This window comes from Podarcis bocagei, assembly GCF_964188305.1.
Source record: "Podarcis bocagei genome assembly, chromosome: 7".
Lineage (NCBI taxonomy): Eukaryota > Metazoa > Chordata > Lepidosauria > Squamata > Lacertidae > Podarcis > Podarcis bocagei.
In genome coordinates this window covers 33,743,047-33,761,594 of record NC_138132.1, presented here as the reverse complement: position 1 = coordinate 33,761,594, position 18,548 = coordinate 33,743,047, and the positions used below count along the sequence as shown (strand labels likewise).

The window sequence follows — 18,548 nt, the reverse complement described above, 5'->3', positions numbered from 1 at the left end:
CAGATTAAAAATAACCCATAAAACTAAGTTTTATATCATAAATCACTTTTTAAATGAAAGCCTTTAAAGAGTTTAGGGACACCACTCTGGAGCCTCTGATCATACTGAAATTAAGTTTGCTCTTTAATACTAACTCTCTCCGATAAACCATTTTAGCGCATTAACATTTCAGTCATCCAAGTAACATTCATAATACAAGCACTCACTGAAATGCGAAAGTTCAGCTAGCAGACCCCCAAGATTGGCAGCATTTAGGCAATTATCATTCTGTTTTTCAATTCTGAAGATGAGATGTTCACATTTTTACCCAGTGGGGAATTTGAGCTGCACTTTACCACCTCCTAAAATGCAGTTCTTTTAAGCTAATATTATTCAAAAGGCAGTTGGCGGCCCTTAGCCTATTTGTTTGATTGTGCTGGAGCATGACACTGAATTTTGCCTAGAGCAAAAACATGAAACGAAATTTGGTGAGAATGTCCAAGGGATTTCAAGGGAAGCGCCAAGAGTAGAGAAGACCAGGGCTGTTCATAGTGGGATTTGAAATAAAAGCCTTGGAGCTGGATCAGGCCCAGCCCAGCATTATGTTTCCAAGGTGACCAGTCAGATGACTGGTAATTCCCCAAGCAAAACAAGAGGGCAACAGCCACCTGCAACAACCCAGAGTCGCTATCAAGTTTTGCCTAAGGAAGCTGAGGCACATTTTGAAATAAAAAAGCCTATTTAAGAGACTGCATAAACAAACGATTTATTTCCATGTGCTTTTATTTTAATTCCTGCCTTTAATGTTGTTTACGCCTTTTTTACTGCTGTTATATCAGTCTTTTTTATCAGTCTGGAAAAGTCCATTTATTATTTTGAGTGTTGCTTTATAACAAAAGCTGTTTAGAAGCGTCGTAAGATTTATAGTATAAGTGAAATAAACAAATGCAGCTCATTCTCAACCTTTATGGAAAACTAACCTGAGCGTGTTTAAAGCCTGAATTTGTGAAATTCAGCCTTTGCTAACCTGGTGCCCTCCAGATGTTTTGGAGTATAACTCCCATCAGCCCTGGCCAGCCCAAAGCTGTATGCCAAAGTTGGCAAAGGCTGGATTGTAACGGTATCTGCACATGTTCTGCCATGTGCCTCTTCCCTTCTTCACCTCCACTTTCAAAACTTAGCTTGGGAACTTCTTGGAGAAGAACCTACCTTATGTTGCTCTGTAATATTACTAGTTATATAAAGACTACCACTATTAATTAATTTTTTTTCAAATAGTGTACTATCAAATACCAGAACTGAATATCAAATGCCACACCAAAATTTCATATTTGGTTCGTATTTTGACAAATATTTGAATATCTAGTGAATATTTCATAGCAACAGTCACTGAGGAGAAATTTCTGAGCTCAGATTCATTGACCATTGACATCATAGGCACTACAAATCACACATTCATGTTTTTGGGTCAAATCTGACCTTCTCCATATGACCGACAACCTTCTCCAGCAATTAGTTTGGCTAAAATGACAAGTTTAAGGGGTGGAGATAGAAGAAGATAATTAATATCTGAGGGAGGTCAAGAACCCTGAATGTGTGTGTGCCACCACTACAGCTAGCGTCACATTTTATGTGTGTGACTCCTCATAAATTTTTATCCTGTCAGTAAAGTCTCCTGTTTTAAATGGTATTTAGATTTTATATCCCACATTTTACAAGTAATAAAAAGTGCAATGGCTTTGGGGGCTCTTTAAGCACCACAGATAATGAGGGGAGACTGGGAGAACTGCCAGAAATAGAAACTCCCTCTTCTTCTCCTCAGCCCACTCCCCTAACTAGGCCTCAAACAACTGTGAGGTGAAGGAGAACTTTCATGGCTGTCAAAGATGGAGTGGAGGATGAAGTAATAGGGCACAGGGCATCCAAGAACTTGAGCAATGAAAAAAGTCCTTAGGAGAAATAGGAGCAACATGGCTGTTTGGTGTTTCCCCCTTTCCATTCCTACAAGCGGCATATCTGAGGAGACCAAACAGATGTTGTTTTCTTCACACAGGCTCTAATTTACAGTAGTAACCAGGAAAGAGGAGGAAAAATGGGGGAAGAAAAGTGTTTACACAAAGGATTTTGTGTCATTTGTTCAGCCAACTGTTGCAGCCAGTGCTTTCTCACCATGCAATTTTTGTTTTCCTTTTAAAATGAATTAAAACCTCACCCTGTGCATTCATCATTTTTACTGAATACTGGGTGGGGAAGATAGCCACATGGATGACTTTCAGGGAAATCCCAACCTGAATTGGGCCAGCCCTGGCCTTGAATCCAAATCTCTACTCAAAAACCAAAGACTCCAATGATCCCTCTAGTCCAGAAGTGTAGCCAGCCAGATGCCTCTGACATGCTTGCAAACAGGTTGTGAATGTACCCCCCTCAAACCAGCAAAATAAACCCACAAAAACACCACCAGTCTTTAGGGGTCCAGAGACATTTGGGGAATTGTTTTCTAAAAGGAAAATAAAAAACACAGAATTAACTAGCTGAACTCTACTTATCAAGAAAGTTGCAGTGGAATACGAGAAGCAAGCTGTCGCTGGATTAGGTCAAAGGCTCATCTAGTCCATCTGGTGGTGACCAACCAAATCCTAATGGAAAGCCCACAAGTAGGACTTGAGGGCAACAATACTGTCCCCATTTGGGATTTCCAGCAAATATTCGGAAGCACACTGCCTCCGACAGTGGAGGGAGAAGATAGCCTTCATGGTTAGTAACCATTTATTGCCCATGAATTTGTCTCATCCTCTTTTAAAGTCTTTCAAACACAGTGTTTCTAGTATTTCCCCCCCAAAAAATTCTAACAGCAAAGCAGTTGATTGTAAGAAGCTGGTATATCTGAAAAAGGTCTAAGATATGATTTTGCATTCCTTGTCTTTTTGTTTGTGGCAAACACACCTGAAACCTATTCAAATATTTGCAGTAAATGGAAGCGTTTCAGTGATTGGGAGCATTTGAATAACATTATTTATAATTGTTGGTCATAGAAACACATTGGACTGAGATGCATAATTAAAATGGAATAGCTTAAAAATGGTGGACTTAGGGATGATTCTCTACAAAAAGCAATTCAGACACAAAGAGAAATGGCAACATGTTTTGAAGGTTATGTTGGATATTAACCTGCTTTGTGCAAAAAATTAATTTTGTTCTTCAATTCTCTACAGCAACTGCTAGAAGTCCTAGCACAGGAATTTTTCTAAATCTCATTGAATTGATTAGCCATTATGATAATGAAGTCAACAGCCATTAGTGAAGTCATAAAAAGAGGACTGTAAACTATTGATCACATAACATATATAAGGAATTCCTTGAATTATTGGAGGAAAACATTCGTTTTGAGGTAATTTCTAGGATAAAAAAGGCAAAGTATTATTCCTTACCATTTGATTGTACTCCACATGTTTCTCACTGTAGGCAAATGTGCCAGATTATCAGACAGGTCCATTCTGATACTGGAAACATTTTGAGTGAGGAAAGTTTTGTAGAGTTCATTGAAACAAAACAGAAAACAAGAAGCACTTTAGCGGACGAAATCATGAACAAATTAAAACAAGACAGAACAAATATTAAAAATGCCTGAGGCCAAGGATACAGCAATGGGGCAAACATGTCTGCTGTGCACAAAGGTGCTAAAGCCCTTATAATAAAACAAAATGAATTTGCCAATGTCTATTATTTTACTACAATTGTTGATTTTTAACATGGCTTAGGGGCACATTTCATATCATTTGCCCAGTCATCAAGATATCCTTCTTGCAGTTCCTAAGCCCGTGGGCAGCAGATTGATTTGGCTGGGCACAGAGGGCACCTGGTTACATTCTTCACTGCTGTTTACATTATGGCAATTATTTCTAAATTTGTTTCTAAACATATACGCAGGCACACACACATTTTTTTTAATGAAAATTCATGTTTCCTTTTGTCCTTGTTTTTGGCAGTGTGTGAGTGGCCACTCTCCTTGGCCGTGAAGTCATACATGTCATAGTGTGAAATGAGAATATGAAGAGGATCCTTCTGTTCATGTACAGAATGCCTTTGCTGCAGAACCCTGCACTCAGCGTCAAGTTCCAGGCATCTGGGATTAGAAGGGAAGGGTTTCTCGGTTTGAGGTTGCAACTTGCAGGCCAGCCTGAGCCCCAGTGCCTCTGTCTTTAGGAAGAAGGCCCTGCCTGGGCTGTGACCTGCTGGGCTGACAGCAACCCATCAATCAAACAAACACGTCATCCTTATCAAGAGTTTCACAAACCTCCTCCTCCTGTTGCTGATGCAAAATCATTGGAGAGGAAAGCAGGCTGCTAGGTACTCTGTGTTTGTAAGACTGGCTCATGCGTTTTTCTGCTTCCCTCTTCAATATGTTTTCTTTTCTTTTTATGTAACGCTTTTCAGATTGTAGGTTTGCAGGCAGAAATTTTCTTGTTTTTAATCTGTGAACAGCACTTAGTAAATTTCAAGCGCTAACATAATATTTTTAGAAGCACCAGTAATGGCTGGTGGGATGCATTTTGCTTGGTAAACACTGCTAAGTAGAAGAACACCTCTCTCTCTCTCTCTCTCTCTCTCTCTCTCTCTCTCTCTCTCTCTCATACACAACAACTCTGTTTATCCAAATGTTCTGGCATGTACTTTGATGTCTCTGTGAGCAACCCTTTATTTCTTTATCCAATTTCTGAGTGCGCCAATATTTTAGATCCCACTCCGTTACCCTCTGGCAATTTGGATAAAAAAGGTGGCACTATGTACGGTTGCCAACTTTCCACCCCCTGCCTTGCCTGGTTCATGTGCCTTTAAAACAGCTTGGCATGCAGATAGTTATCAGAAATTTAAAGTGGGAAACTCTTTGCTGTTTCATCCTCAGGCTGTTAGGAAAGGTACAGGAGCAGAACCAGTAAAACAGCAGGCAACTCTTCCACCACTGGGCCTTGAATGCTCTCTTAGGTATATTGATTGAAAATGTGGCAGAAGCTGTTGCTCTTGATTACAGGGCCATGTGTGCTTACATGGTTGCTATGAAGATGAGATTCCAAGCCATCCCAACTCATTGTGAAGGTTCCATTGATGCTCTTTGACTGCCTGGACTACGTTGGAAAGACATTTTGCCCCCATTTCAGGGATCTTTGACAGTGACTTACCACTCCTACCATTCCGATTCATGGAATATTTATTTGATTCTTACTAATTTGTGACTCCATGCACATATTATATGTCTTCTGTTTATGAATTTTGAAACAGTATAGTGTTATAAAAATATTGTCAGTATATTATTAGCCGCCATGTTGCTTGTTGTTGTTCAGAGTGTTCTGTTTTGCAACACAGGGTATTTTCTTTGGTGGTCTACATTACTGGCAGACAGAGCTGTCTTTCCCATAGGGCTTAGTGGTGCGTCGTGCCAGGGCGCCAGCCTCTCAGGGGCACCCCAGCGAGTGGGGGAGCTGTGTGGCTTTGCTGGTGGCCTCCCCTCTCCCTGCACGCCTGCCAGCTGTGCCCCGCCAACCATATGACTGGCGGGCGTGCAGCTTGCCTCCCAAGCCTCCGCGGGAGGAGAGTGATCCCTGCAGAGGCTTAGGATGGAAGCTGCACCCTGCCAACCATATGGCTGGCAGGTGCGCAGCTTTCCTCCCAAGCCTGTGCGGGGATCGCTCTCCTCCAGCGGAGGCTTGGGAGGAAAGCTGTGTACCTGCCAGCCAAATGTTTGGCAGGGCACAGCTTCCCTCCCAAGCCTCTGCGGGGATTGCTCTCCCACAGCAGCATGGGGGAGAGATGCGCCCCCCAATGGCTGGCAGTCCGCAGCTCCCCCCCACTATCCATGGTAATTTTGGGGCACTGGGAGGATATTTGCACCCCGGCACCACATCTGCTAAAGACGGCCCTGCTGGCAGAAGCACCTTTGGGCGATTATTGCTATTGCCAAGTTTCCTGCTGCTTGGCTGCCTGTGACTGTCCTGGTCCACTATTGCCACATCTGTGAAGGAGAAACAGTTTGAAATGAGTGCTGATCACCCAGCCCCAAAGACGTCTGGTGAAAATAGACCACTGGGAATCGAATCATGGAAGCCAGTTATGAGCATTTGAGAGCATGGTCCAGGTGGGCACAAGAAACTCATCCCGATCCAGAAATGTGCCGAACTGAATTTAAGTTGGAAAAATGAGAAGCCGAGAGAAAATGAAATGGACAGATTAGCCCATTCTTAACTACAGCCCGCCAGGGGGTCTCAACCCACCAATTTATGGCCAAAGGTCATGGGTAGCAAAGCAAGAAGGGGTTAAAAGTTTCTGGTCTTGCTCCAAACCTCAGCTTAAGCACCCACAGAGGTCAGCTGTGGGTGACGCGGAAAGGCAAGGCAGATGAAACAGAGGAAGGCATCAAATGCTATTGTTCTGCTTGCATCATTAAAGCTTTCAGAAGGGAACCACGCTGTGCTAACAGGACTGGAATTTCCCATTAGTCAAACTAGCAGCCGTGAACATTAATAAGGTGCATGTTTAACAAAATATCTCTCCCCCTCCTTCTCCCCCTTTCCCCCCTCCTCATTCTAAGGAACAGGTTGCAATTAAACCCTTGCTCTTTAAATGCAAGCTCAGAGAGAGGAAAAATTGGTATAAAATATGAAAAGGCCCGGCTCCTCTCTAATATTCACCGTAATGAGATAAACTTAATTGAACATTTTACAATGTCATCCTCATTTCCCTTTTTAATTAGGTCCTTCTTCCAGAACAACATTAGACCATATGATTGCGAGCCGTTCGTTATGGGAAGCGCCACAAACGAAAATTAGCAAGGGGTTAAGAAGGCACCAAAGGGATGCTCCGCCAGAGCTTTTAGAAACCCATTAGAAGCGGAGTGCCGGGAAAGGGGAAGAGGCGAGGCTAAAGCTCAGCCAGGTGCTTTGGCTGTGCCTTGCCCCAGCCAGGCCTTTCCTCTGATCCAGACCTGCAGGTCTCCATCCAGTCAGCACAGCAGTCACAGGGCTAGGGAGGGCTGGGTGGATTTCAAAGGGGTTTGAAATGATGATGCCAGGAGGGACTGGAAATGAGGGGGGCATGATGAATATCTGCAGATTATCACCTCCTAAAGTGAAACCCACCTATTTGCTTCTGTAAGCTTGTGTCCTAAAATTAAGTTTTGTGCCTGTTTTAGCCAGAGCTGCATGTATGTATTTGTGTGTGTGTGTGTGTGTGTGTGTGTGTGGTGGTGGGGAAACAGTGGCTCAATCGTGCAAGCTGTCACACAATGAAGCCAAGTGCATATGTTCTGCACAGTGGGGGCTCACATCTTTGCACACAATTCCGCTAACGGCGCAGATGCTGTCAAGGCTGCTGGTTGACAAACATCCCTGTGCCTTTGAGGGCCAGACTGCACATCACATGCTAATGTGCATGACGGCAACTGAAAAGTCCCCTTTTCCAATATTTAAGTAGGAAAAACGTCACCGGGAAGGGGAGTTTGGGATCATGGACGTGGCAAAAGATGGGGGAAACTCAACCCTTTTGACACCTATTTATCCAATCATTTCCCAAGCAGCTTTTCTGTCTCTCCTTCATGTAGGGTTGCCAGTGTGTCTCCCCCTCCAGAAAAGGAAAAGACTTTGGGGAGGGGGCTGTTAGGAATGGAGAAATGCCAGGCATGGAAATGGTGAAGCACTCCTCCCCTTCACTGCTCCTGTGATCCCAACTGTCACCTAAATAATACTAATACTAATACTAATACTAATACTAATACTAAGTTGGCCTCAAGCTGTATTTTTATTTTATATATTTTTATTTTCAAAGATCTTTATATAGTGGTACCTTGGGATAAGTACTTAATTCGTTCCGGAGGTCCGTTCTTAACCTGAAACTATTCTTAACCTGAAGCACCACTTTAGCTAATGGGGCCTCCTGCTGCTGCCGCGCCACCGGAGCACGATTTCTGTTCTCATCCTGAAGCAAAGTTCTTAACCCGAGGTACTATTGCTGGGTTAGCAGAGTCTGTAACCTGAAGCGTATGTAACCCGAGGTACCACTGTACAGAAAAAAAAATCATGGCATTAACATTATAAAATCAACAATAAAATTGCACCCATAAAACAAAAACAGAAGAAGAAGAGGAATTTGGATTTGATATCCTGCTTTATCACTACCCGAAGGAGTCTCAAAGCGGCTAACAATCTCCTTTCCTTTCCTCCCCCACAACAAACACTTTTTGAGGTGAGTGAGGCTGAGAGACTTCAGAGAGAAGTATGACTAGCCCAAGGTCACCCAGCAGCTGCATGTGGAGGAGCTGGGACACGAACCCGGTTCACCAGATTATGAGTCGAGTCTACCGCTCTTAACCACTACACCACACTGGCTCCCTGAAGACATCACAAATCAGTAGAGATCAGATGAATACATCCACGTAGCTGGATCAGCCCTCAGGTAAAGCCTGAGTGATGTGTAGTGGCTTATTGTGTGTTGTCTACTTCCTTTGCTAAGATCCACAGGTTTAGTTTCTTTTGAAAAAGAGCACTGGAGGCCAATCAGCAACTCCATTTAAACATATATGCAGAGCAGAAAGAGAACAGGCACTGCTACAAGGCAGCAGATTTGCCACCCCATATCAGACCACCCAAAAGATGCCCATGTCCTCAAGGAAATTCCAGCCCACTCATGTCCAGTGTACCTGAACAATGAGAGATTCAGGACATGCAGAAAGGAAGCAATTATTCACACAGCACAGCACACTGTTTAACTGTGGAATTCACTCCCAGCACAAGAGGTGGTGATAACTACCAACTATAGACAGCTTTAAAAGGTAATTAGACACCATCACAGTGGAGAAGACTATCACTGACTACTAGTCATAGTTATGATGGCTATTGCTTTCTCAAGGATTGGGGCTGCATGTCTCTGAATGCCAGTTGCTGGGGGAGAACAGTGTGTTGTTAGCTGCTCTGAGCCCTGCTTTGGCTGGGGAGGGCGGGATATACCGTATTTTTTGCTCCATAAGGTGCACCTGACCATTAGGCACACCTACTTTTTGGGAGGGGAAATCTAGAAAAAAATATGCGGTTCTTGGGGGCTTTTGTGGGAGGTGGGGGAAGTGAGAGAGCCTCACTCTGTCCCTTCCCCCACCTCCCGCAAAAGCCAGGGATAGCCGTGCGAAGCCTCCCCAGGGCAGCAGGATGAAGGCTCCCTGCTGCCCTGCAGAGGCTTTGCAGGCTACCCCAGAGCTGCTGCCTGAGCTTGTGGGGCTGGCGGCAGAAGCCCGGGTCCCCCCCCCAAGCCCCAGGGACCACACATTCGCTCCATAAGACACACAGACATTTCCCCTTAGATTTTAAGAGGAAAAAAGTGCGTCTTATGGAGTGAAAAATACAGTAAATAAAAGTTGTTATTATTATTATTAATAATAATAATAATAATAATAATAATAATAATAAATAAGGAAGGCCTATTGCTTTCAGATCCTGAGCTAACAGGCAGCCAACAGGTAGTTAAGAAACCAGCTGCAAAGCCTGGGTTGGGAGAAAACAGATGTGCTTCTCGGAAGGAAAATGTCTGGCTGGTTTGTTTTTGAGTTGACATTAGTTTGGAGAGCAACAGCAAACCACGAAGTGATTAGTCCAGCATTTCATTTCCCACAGTGGCTGACCGTATCCATGTGGGAAGCCCACAAGAGGACAGGAGGGCAAAGGCCTTCCTTGCTGTTCTTCCCTATCCAAGTTGGTGGCCCTCACTGCCTCCTGTGGGAGCAAGTGCCAGAGTTCAGCTAAGTGCTTTATGAAGAAATCCTTTCTTTTATCTTCCAAAATTCAGCTTCATTGGATGGCCACAAGTTCTAGCGTTAAGAGGGAGAAAGAAAATTGTTTCTCTGTCCACTTTCTCAATAGCATGCATAAATTTACAAACTATCATGTCGTCTCTTACTCATCTTTTCTCTAAAAATCCCAAGCACTGGAACCTTTCTCCACAGAAGAGTCGATCCAGCCCCTTGATAATTTTGCTCACCCTTTCTGAATGCTGCTTTCTGAGGGGAGGCGACCAGAACTATACACAGTATTCCAAATGCAGCCACACCATAACTGCATTGCGATATTGACAATTTTATTTTAAATTCCTTTGTAATGATCCCTAGCATGGATTTTGCCTTTTTCATCCCTACTGCACACATCTTCACTGAGCTATCCGCTATGACCCACTTTCTGCACCTCTCCATTGGGAGAAGTGACCATTTAGCTCAGAGCTTTCCAAACTGTGTGTCGTGACACGTTAGTGTGTCGGCAGCAGTGTGCAGGTGTGTCACGCAAATGCTCCCCGCGCTCCTCCGGGGCTTGGAAAGGGGTTAGTTTAATCTCCAGTTTGCCATTAAAACTGAATGGCTGTGCCGTGAAACGATGCATGTCTAAAAGGTATGTCACCAACATGAAAAGTTGGGAAAGTTCTGATTTCATCCTACTCTCTGCTTCCTGCTACTTCACCAATTCCTGATCCATAAGAGAACCTTTTGCCCTTCTGTCTTATGCTCAGCCTGCATATGTGTAAATAAAGCCATTTATCAGCACCACTATCTCTGGTGACCTTAATTCAAAGGAAACCAAACACAAGGTCTCACTGCTCGGAAATAAGGGTGTGTGGGAGCCCAGTAGCAGCGCCCACATACGGCATCTGGAAGTTCATTGGTTTAATCTCTGGCAGCATCTCTGGGAAATACTAGGAGAGATCCCTGGAAAGCTGCTGCCAGTCAGTGCAGACAATACTGGGCTACATGGACAAATGATCTGACTTGGTATAAGGCAAGTGATAAAATATATCACCCCAATATATTGCAATATATTGCAGGGTCTGCTTTAAAGTTTATTTCAATAGCCCAAGAATATGGAATATAGTTACACACGATAAGGAATGTGGCTATTTGGAATATCAGATATTTCAATAGCCCAAGAATGTTGACTATTTTTTACTCTCAATAATTCAAGAAGGTGGCTGTCCCTTTTTGCCCAACCCTCCGGGCTGGCAGAGTTTTAACAATTCACCAGGTAGAAGTAATAGAGGAGGCTATGGGAACCCTTCAGGGCAGGGTTTTTTGATTTAATAAGACCCTTTTGGCACAGGAGCCCTGATCTGCAGTGGAAAACAAGAGTTGGGGACCTGCAGTTTCCTTGCTCTGGGCTCCCAAACAAGCTCCCAGAGCTAGTCCTATGCGGACCCTTCCAAAATTGATGGATGCCTTTAGCTTTTGGCCGACGTTGCTGTACATTTAATTTTATGCTCCTATGCATTAGTCTTAATGACAAACAGTCAGTGTAGTAGGTTAGGGTTCTGGTGTGTGTAGATTTATTGCCATGAGCCCCCCTTCGGTGCCCAAATTTTTATAAGAGGGGATATTTAGGGAATCTTGAGGCTCCTGGGGGGATCCTCTTCCCTGACCCCCTTTCAACTTAGAGCAAAGAAATTCCTTGAGATTAATTCATCCCTTGCCCTACCTCTCCATCAGTGACTGATGGAACTTCCCACCCTCCAGAGCCTTGGAATCAAGAATTAATCTCGTTTAGTAACGTAAACAACCTAATAAAACTCTGAAAAAAAGGGAGAAAGATGAGCTAACACTTTGATTTAACGACCTTGTCATTAGGGATTCATTAGATATTCATAGCGATAGCACAATGGAGCTGGCACGGTTTCATAGGCAAACATTCAGACTTGGAGGACTTTGGGGGTTCATTGGCATGCGGCATGCATGGCATCCTCCATGGCACCTTGGTGGGGCAGCAGAAAGACAACCATGCTTTTCCTTGGCTTTGGAGCACTGGCCTCTGCTAACCTGGGGCCCTCCAGACGTTGTTGGATGGCCACTCCCATCAGCCCCAGCCAGCACAATGCTGTGGGGGAGTTGTAGCACAACATCTTGAGGGCACCCGGTTGGTGAAGGCTGCCCTATACTGTACTGATAATAGGGAAATAGTTTATTCACGGTGAAGACAGACAACACTCCTCAGCCTGCTTTAAAACAGGGCTCTTCTTTGATTGATCTTTTCATGCATCTTTCAAATTAATATGTATTATTATTGTTTTCTTTTTTGAGTTTCTGCAGATTTAAAAATAAAAATATATAAAAAAACAATTTATTTAAAGGTGTGCCCCTCCACTTCTTCCTTCGTTCCTTCCTTTCTTATTTTTATATACAGTGATACCTCGGATTACAGACACTTCAGGTTACAGATGCTTCGGGTTACAAACTGCACTAACCAGGAAGTGGTTGCTCCAGGTTAAGAACTTTGCCCCAGGATAAGAATGGAAATCGCATACCAGTGGTGCAGCGGCAACAGGAGGCCCCATTAGCGAAAGCACACCTCAGGTTAAGAACCGTTTCAGGTTAAGAACGGACCTCTGGAATGAATTAAGTTCTTAACCCGAGGTACCACTGTATTTTTCTTTTCTCCATTATTAACAGGTTCATAATATTCTAACAGATGGATTAATGATATCAATTTATACGACTTTTTAAATTTAGCAATATCTTTCTTTCTCTCCATTTATTTTTGACTTTTTGATTAGCAAGGCACTCTCATAACACAATGATGAGATAATGTTGTTATACTTGTGATGATATAGAAGTGTATTTCTGAGCTTTAAAATACAACAAAACAAAACAAGGCTCTTCCAGTACATTTGATGGGCCTGGTGTACAAAAAACGGTAAAGTCAGATGGTACCATTGCTTGACCAGTTTGCCACTGCAGACTGCAGACAGGGCCAGTTTGGATGCTGATGGGAGACAGTTTAGAGAGTTTGGGAGTGGATAGTATTTGGAGTTTGAGAGTGGGTGGTAATTGGCATTTGAGATGGAAAAAGTATTTGTATGATAGGGAATTCAGAAATACCCAGCTCAGGTCTGTACATCTTTCACAGAGCGATAAGATGTTACAGGGGATTCTGTGGGTAGTGCCAGAGCCCTATATAGCTTAGGGGGATGGTGGAACGTCAATATCCTCTTGATACCAGTGCCACTGTAGCATACCTAGATGGTGCTGATGTGAGCCAGAACACTGGTGAGCTCAGGGCTGCACTGGTGGAGTCAATCCTTGCTACTGCTTTGCTGAAACCCATGTCACACTGCCCATATCACACTGCCTGCTTTGGTTCCTGGGGCTGTGAAAACCTTTGTTTAATTTGAAAGTATCTCTGTCTTGCTTCCACAGTGATTGGCACTAGAGAGTGACTAGTGTTAATCCATGGCAAACCTTGTGATTGTGTATATTCTCTTCCTTTAACCTCCCCAGGAGCTACTGCTGGGGGCAGGCTGTGCACTAAATGAAACGACCCAAATCTTGTTTGCACCCAGTTCTAGCACAGAGAACGCAAGACACAAGAGAGAGGTGCTGTCATTTTAGTTGAAGCAAATATCCCTCTCTAATGGAAAACTTTTGGTGCTTGATTTCAGTCACTGTTGCTGCTTTCCTTAACTGTTGTTTCTAACTATACTTGTACATTTTGTACTGTGAATGAACGCAGAGTTCCTTAACAGGTTCTCAGTCTGGGAATAGATCTTTGAGAACTTCTGAAAGAAGGCCAACAGCTTTCAGTTACAACGCCCAGAACCAAGTAGCAGACAACTTCTTAAAAACAAAAGGATAGGAAGATTTTAAGACAATATACAGCTTTAAAACACAGCCCCAGACCTCCTTGAGCTTAGGGCATCTGCTCCAGGCTGGAGCATAGGCTGCAGAACTCCCTTCCCTGTTTTAACATCAGACTAGAGAAGGATGTCATGAATCCCAAGGAAACATTGTGGAGGGGCAGGTTGAGTTCTCTTAGGACCACTGGGACCATAGACTGAGCAGGCACACAGGTCCAGCTGGTCACAGCCTTCCCCATTATGGCAAGATTATTGAGTTTCTCTTGAAATTATGGTTTGCACCTATATCTATAAATTAGCACATATGCATTTTTTAAATGCAAATAAGTGTCCTCTTTCATACTTTCTCTGGAAGGTAGATTTCCTCACTCTTGGCCAAGTACACAACCTGATTGTCGAGCTGATGGGGGAAAAACAGATGTGAGTTTCAAGACTAGCTATGGAAAAATGCCGACCATCTTGACCACTTGATCCCAGTTGCCCTGCTGCTATTATGCAGATTATGTGGGTCTTACATGTTCCAAATAAAACTGTACTGTGGTGGTATCATTAGTCCATTGTCTTTCTGGTTTAAACAAGAAATAAAGTCATACCAGGCTGCATAAAAGGAATGTGGCTGATTATGGTGTGAACTTCTACAGACGAAAAGTGGTATACAAATTTAATAAACAACAATAACAACAGCAACAATAGTTATTATTACTGGCCAGGTGCCTTATGAGCAAGCTGCCTGTCTGCTAACTTCCTTCCCTACATTCATGAAACAGGAATAATAATATGCTTTCCATGTAGGGACTGTGTTTCTCCAACTCCATCCATCTTCAATGTCTGGTGGGCTGAGAGCAGGACTAAGGGGAAAGCTGTCTATAAGTTGTGAGTTCAAAGCAAAGAGGAAACCTGAAAGTTTTCTTAGGTTCAAGGAGTATCCTCTGACTCTCTAACCTGGTCATTTTAGGAGATTTAGGGATTATCCACACTTTCTCTTGTCCCACTGCTCCCCCCTGCCTTTAGAACTCACCCAGATTGCCATTTATTCTGATTTATCCATAAACAGTGGATTTTCTTTGGGAAAGGAGTGGAACAAGGTGAAAACCACCTGCACCTGTGTCTAGACAGCATGGAATTAAGTTGAAAATACTATACATTTAAAGCACGTCGTCCACCCACCCTGGAAACCTGGGAACTGTAGTTCCCCACCACAGAACTATACTGCCCACCACCGTTAGCAAACTACAGTTCCCAGGATTCTGAGGTGGGAACGGGATGTGCTTTAAATGTATAAGGTGTGTGAAGTGGCAATTCCCATCTTGGCCATTTTCTGGGTTATGGTGCATGGAGGGCTGAAATCTTCTGGTTGTTCCAGCATCTCCCATTTGAGAAATGAAACTTCAGGAAGGTGTATGTGTCTGTGTAGTCTTTAGGGCAGGATTTGCTGGCTTTGCACAATTGCAAAGGAGTTCATAATCCAATGACCTGGATGGGTAAGGGAGCTACCCCCTCTTTTTTTTCATCCTAATTTTTTTGAGAGATGCTAGAACACTTTTCCCGCACATGCTAATTTGCTTTGTATGGGGAATTTTTATTTTGGAGGGAGGAGCATTCAGTATATTACAATACAACACGGTGTTTTTTTTACACAGTTTACTATCACTTAAAACTAAGTGAGCAGAAGAGTTAAGAATAGATATAATAGGTCTGAGTTAAGAGACAGGAAGACTGTTAAGCAAAACATTAGAATAATCAACAGAAGATAGAATGTGGTTCTGAATAAAGGCTTTGGTAGAATCAGAAGATAAGAGAGCATGAATTTTAGAAATACTACAAACAGGCAGACCTAAGCTACATCAGTAATGGGAACTGAGAAAGATCAAAGATAACACCCAAGCCCTTAACTTGCTGAGAAGACTGAAGAGTTATGCTGCTATTTGAGAGTCAAAGAGAAGGTGAAAGAGGGGATTTTTTTGGGGGGGGAGGGGGAGGGAATATATAATCAATCCTGTCTTCTACATATTGAGTTTGAGATAACAATCTTGACATCCAAGCAGAACTAGCTGCAAGACAATTGGAAATATTAGTAAGCAGGGGAGAGAAAGGGAGAACAGGAAAGAAAGAACTGGATTTCATCAGTCCAACAGTGATATTACAGACGAAAAGCCAAAATCAGATGGGCAAGAGGAAGAGTACACAGAATGAAGGAAATGAGAGAAGGAAACTGAGGACACCTACCTTTGGAAGGATGCTAGGAGTGAAACAAAAAGAAGACAATGCCAAACCCTGGGAAGGAAACGAACACAAGAATGAGACCAACCATATCAGAAGCTGAATGAAGATAAGTGAGGCAATGAACAAATGAGCTCCTCTCAGCATAAAGGATGGGGATGGGGAACATCAGTCCTGGGGCCAAATACAGCCATCCAGAACTCTGGATGGAATGCACCCTTGAACTGTGATGATGATGCTTGCTTGTCTGGCTGGAGGTGTGTGTGTGCATCTGTGTACAAACCCCTAGCTCAGTCAGTAAATTGTAAGTCTCTTAATCCCAGGGACATGAGTTTGAGCCCCTCTTTGGGGAAAAGATTGGGCTAGATGACTCGCATGGTCCCTTCCAAGTCTACAATTCTGTGATTTTATGACTTCTGTGTGGTTGGGATGTAGTCTACTGTAAAAGTCACATTGATTGCTCCTCCCACTTTTGGCTCTGGCCCTACCCATCACGGGCATGTACCCCCTGTCCCAAAGGTTGCTCATTAGGGAATGCAGCCCTTGGGCTGAAAAACTTTCCCCACCCTTGACACAGAAGTTCATTGGAGGTTTTGCACAGAGCAGGCTCAGTACCATGACGTAGAGGTAGAAAAACAGGTTTAGAAATTGCTAATAAGGGAATTAGATGGGAAATGAGTGGCAGCACTGGGAAGGGTCTAGACTTTCAGGGCACTTTCAGAATGAATGAAAGAAGAGAAATAGTACAATAGTTGAAGCAAAAGTGTGGGAGGTTCAGAGAAAGGTGCTTTTTTGTTTTTTTTAAAAGTGTGATGATGCCATGCCTTCTGAAGCAAGAAGGAACCAGTAAGAGAAGAGAATGAAATAATATGAATGTTGGCTGTTTGTTGTGCATTGATTCTGATTTGTTTGTGGAGAGGTTAGACAACATTCCATCAAGCAGTTGTTATCCTATACCTTCCAGTGCATATCTCTATGGCATATTTCCTTGTTGGAAAAAGACCACTTCTTTTTGGGAGGGTAGAGAGTGAGGTTGTTGCACATGAGTACTAATGCATTTTAATTGTGCAACCAGAATTTGCTGGCATGTGATTGAATCCCACCCCAAAATAGCAATTAGCCCTCTAGTGGGATGGGAGGAGATGCAGAAGGAACCTGGTAATAATGAAGAATGCATGATTTATTGATAAAATATTGAGAGAAGAAAATTGCTTATCAAATAATAAAGCTGAGGAGTAGGTTGAAAACATGAATTTATAATGAAGTTATTCAAACTTTTTTTTAGTTTATTAGAGAATGATGGGAGGTTGGGGAGCTGCAGCTTTTGGTGCCAGCCATGAAATCTCAAAACACAATGTTTCAGCCACAGGTTGCCTCTTGTATTGGAATATATCTGGAAGAACTTTGTCTCTTGAGGAGATTAGGAATGAACCTTCTTCTTATCAATGAGTATTCCTTATGATAAGAGCATCTTAAGACTCCTGACATGTGTCTCATGTGGGCATGAGTAATGCACCAGTTAGCTTGTGCAGCGTGATGCAGTGCGCGCACGTGCACACACACACACACACACACAAAAGTTGGAAGCCCTGTTGGACCCAGCATAGATCAGGAGATCCCAGGACAGTGTCATGTGTCAGCCAGTCAGCTTGAGCTATGAAGATCATAGAATCATAGAATCATAGAATCATAGAGTTGGAAGAGACCACAAGGGCCATCGAGTCCAACCCCCTGCCAAGCAGGAAACACCATCAGAGCACTCCTGACATATGGTTGTCAAGCCTCTGCTTAAAGACCTCCAAAGAAGGAGACTCCACCACATTCCTTGGCAGCAAATTCCACTGTCGAACAGCTCTTACTGTCAGGAAGTTCTTCCTAATGTTTAGCAGATGTTCATCTGCTGTTGTTTGTAAGGAATCCCTCAACAGCAGATGAAGCAGTCAGTTTCTAATAATTGTAAGTGCTCAGTAGCCTGGCTTGCTTAATCTAATTGGGCTTTGTATAGGTTTATTGTGCATGTTTATGTCTAATACTTGCTGTGCAACCTATACAACCCACAGTCTTCACCCTTCAGCATGCTTATTGTCCCCAAATCCACAAAGAAAAGCTCCCCCTGGCACCCTTTCCCTCCAAGCATGTATACAAATATAACCAAAAACACAGATGACTTTGAAAAATGACTAGATCAATTCATGGAGGATAGTTCTGTTCAGGGGCAATTGGCCATCATGATTAAGGACGGAACATTCATGCACTTCCAATTAGCCAATGATTTGGGCATAAACACACCACCCTCACTCTGATGCCTTTGAGCTTCTGAGTGGCATCAGTCTGGTCACTGTTGGGGAAACATTGTTGATGTGCCTACTTTGTCTATGTGTCATCCCTGTTGTGTATGCCACTTTGTGAGGCAATGGTCCTAAATGACAGCCCATATGTCTAGCAGATAAATAAATAAGGGCTTATCTGCACTTACCTTTCCTCTGCTCTTTCCAGGCACGGTCTGTGATTTAATATTCCGTGTCCGAGTGCCCTTTCTTTGCTCTGGCAGTCCATGGAAAACCTGAATTGACGTTTGCTCCAACTGAGCATTGAAGAGTGTGTTTTCGTGAGGAAATATCTGAGGCAAAAAGAAAACATAACAAAAACCAATGCCTGGACATGAAGCTTTTAAGCAGAGACCTGGCCTGGAAAGAACAGGGCAAAAT

General features: G+C 43.2%; 1 long non-coding RNA gene across 1 annotated transcript in view; it reads right to left on the bottom strand.

Annotated features, from left to right (window-relative positions):
* LOC308590251 overlaps nt 1–5,159 on the bottom strand; it is a 44,147-nt gene extending 38,988 nt beyond the window's left edge. Inside the window, exons 1-2 of the long non-coding RNA XR_014009730.1 lie at nt 4,797–5,159; nt 3,408–3,479 (exon numbers count right to left, since the gene is read on the bottom strand). This is a non-coding gene — a long non-coding RNA (uncharacterized lncRNA). The remainder of the gene's footprint in view (nt 1–3,407; nt 3,480–4,796) is intronic.
* Between the last annotated feature and the right edge of the window lie 13,389 nt (nt 5,160–18,548).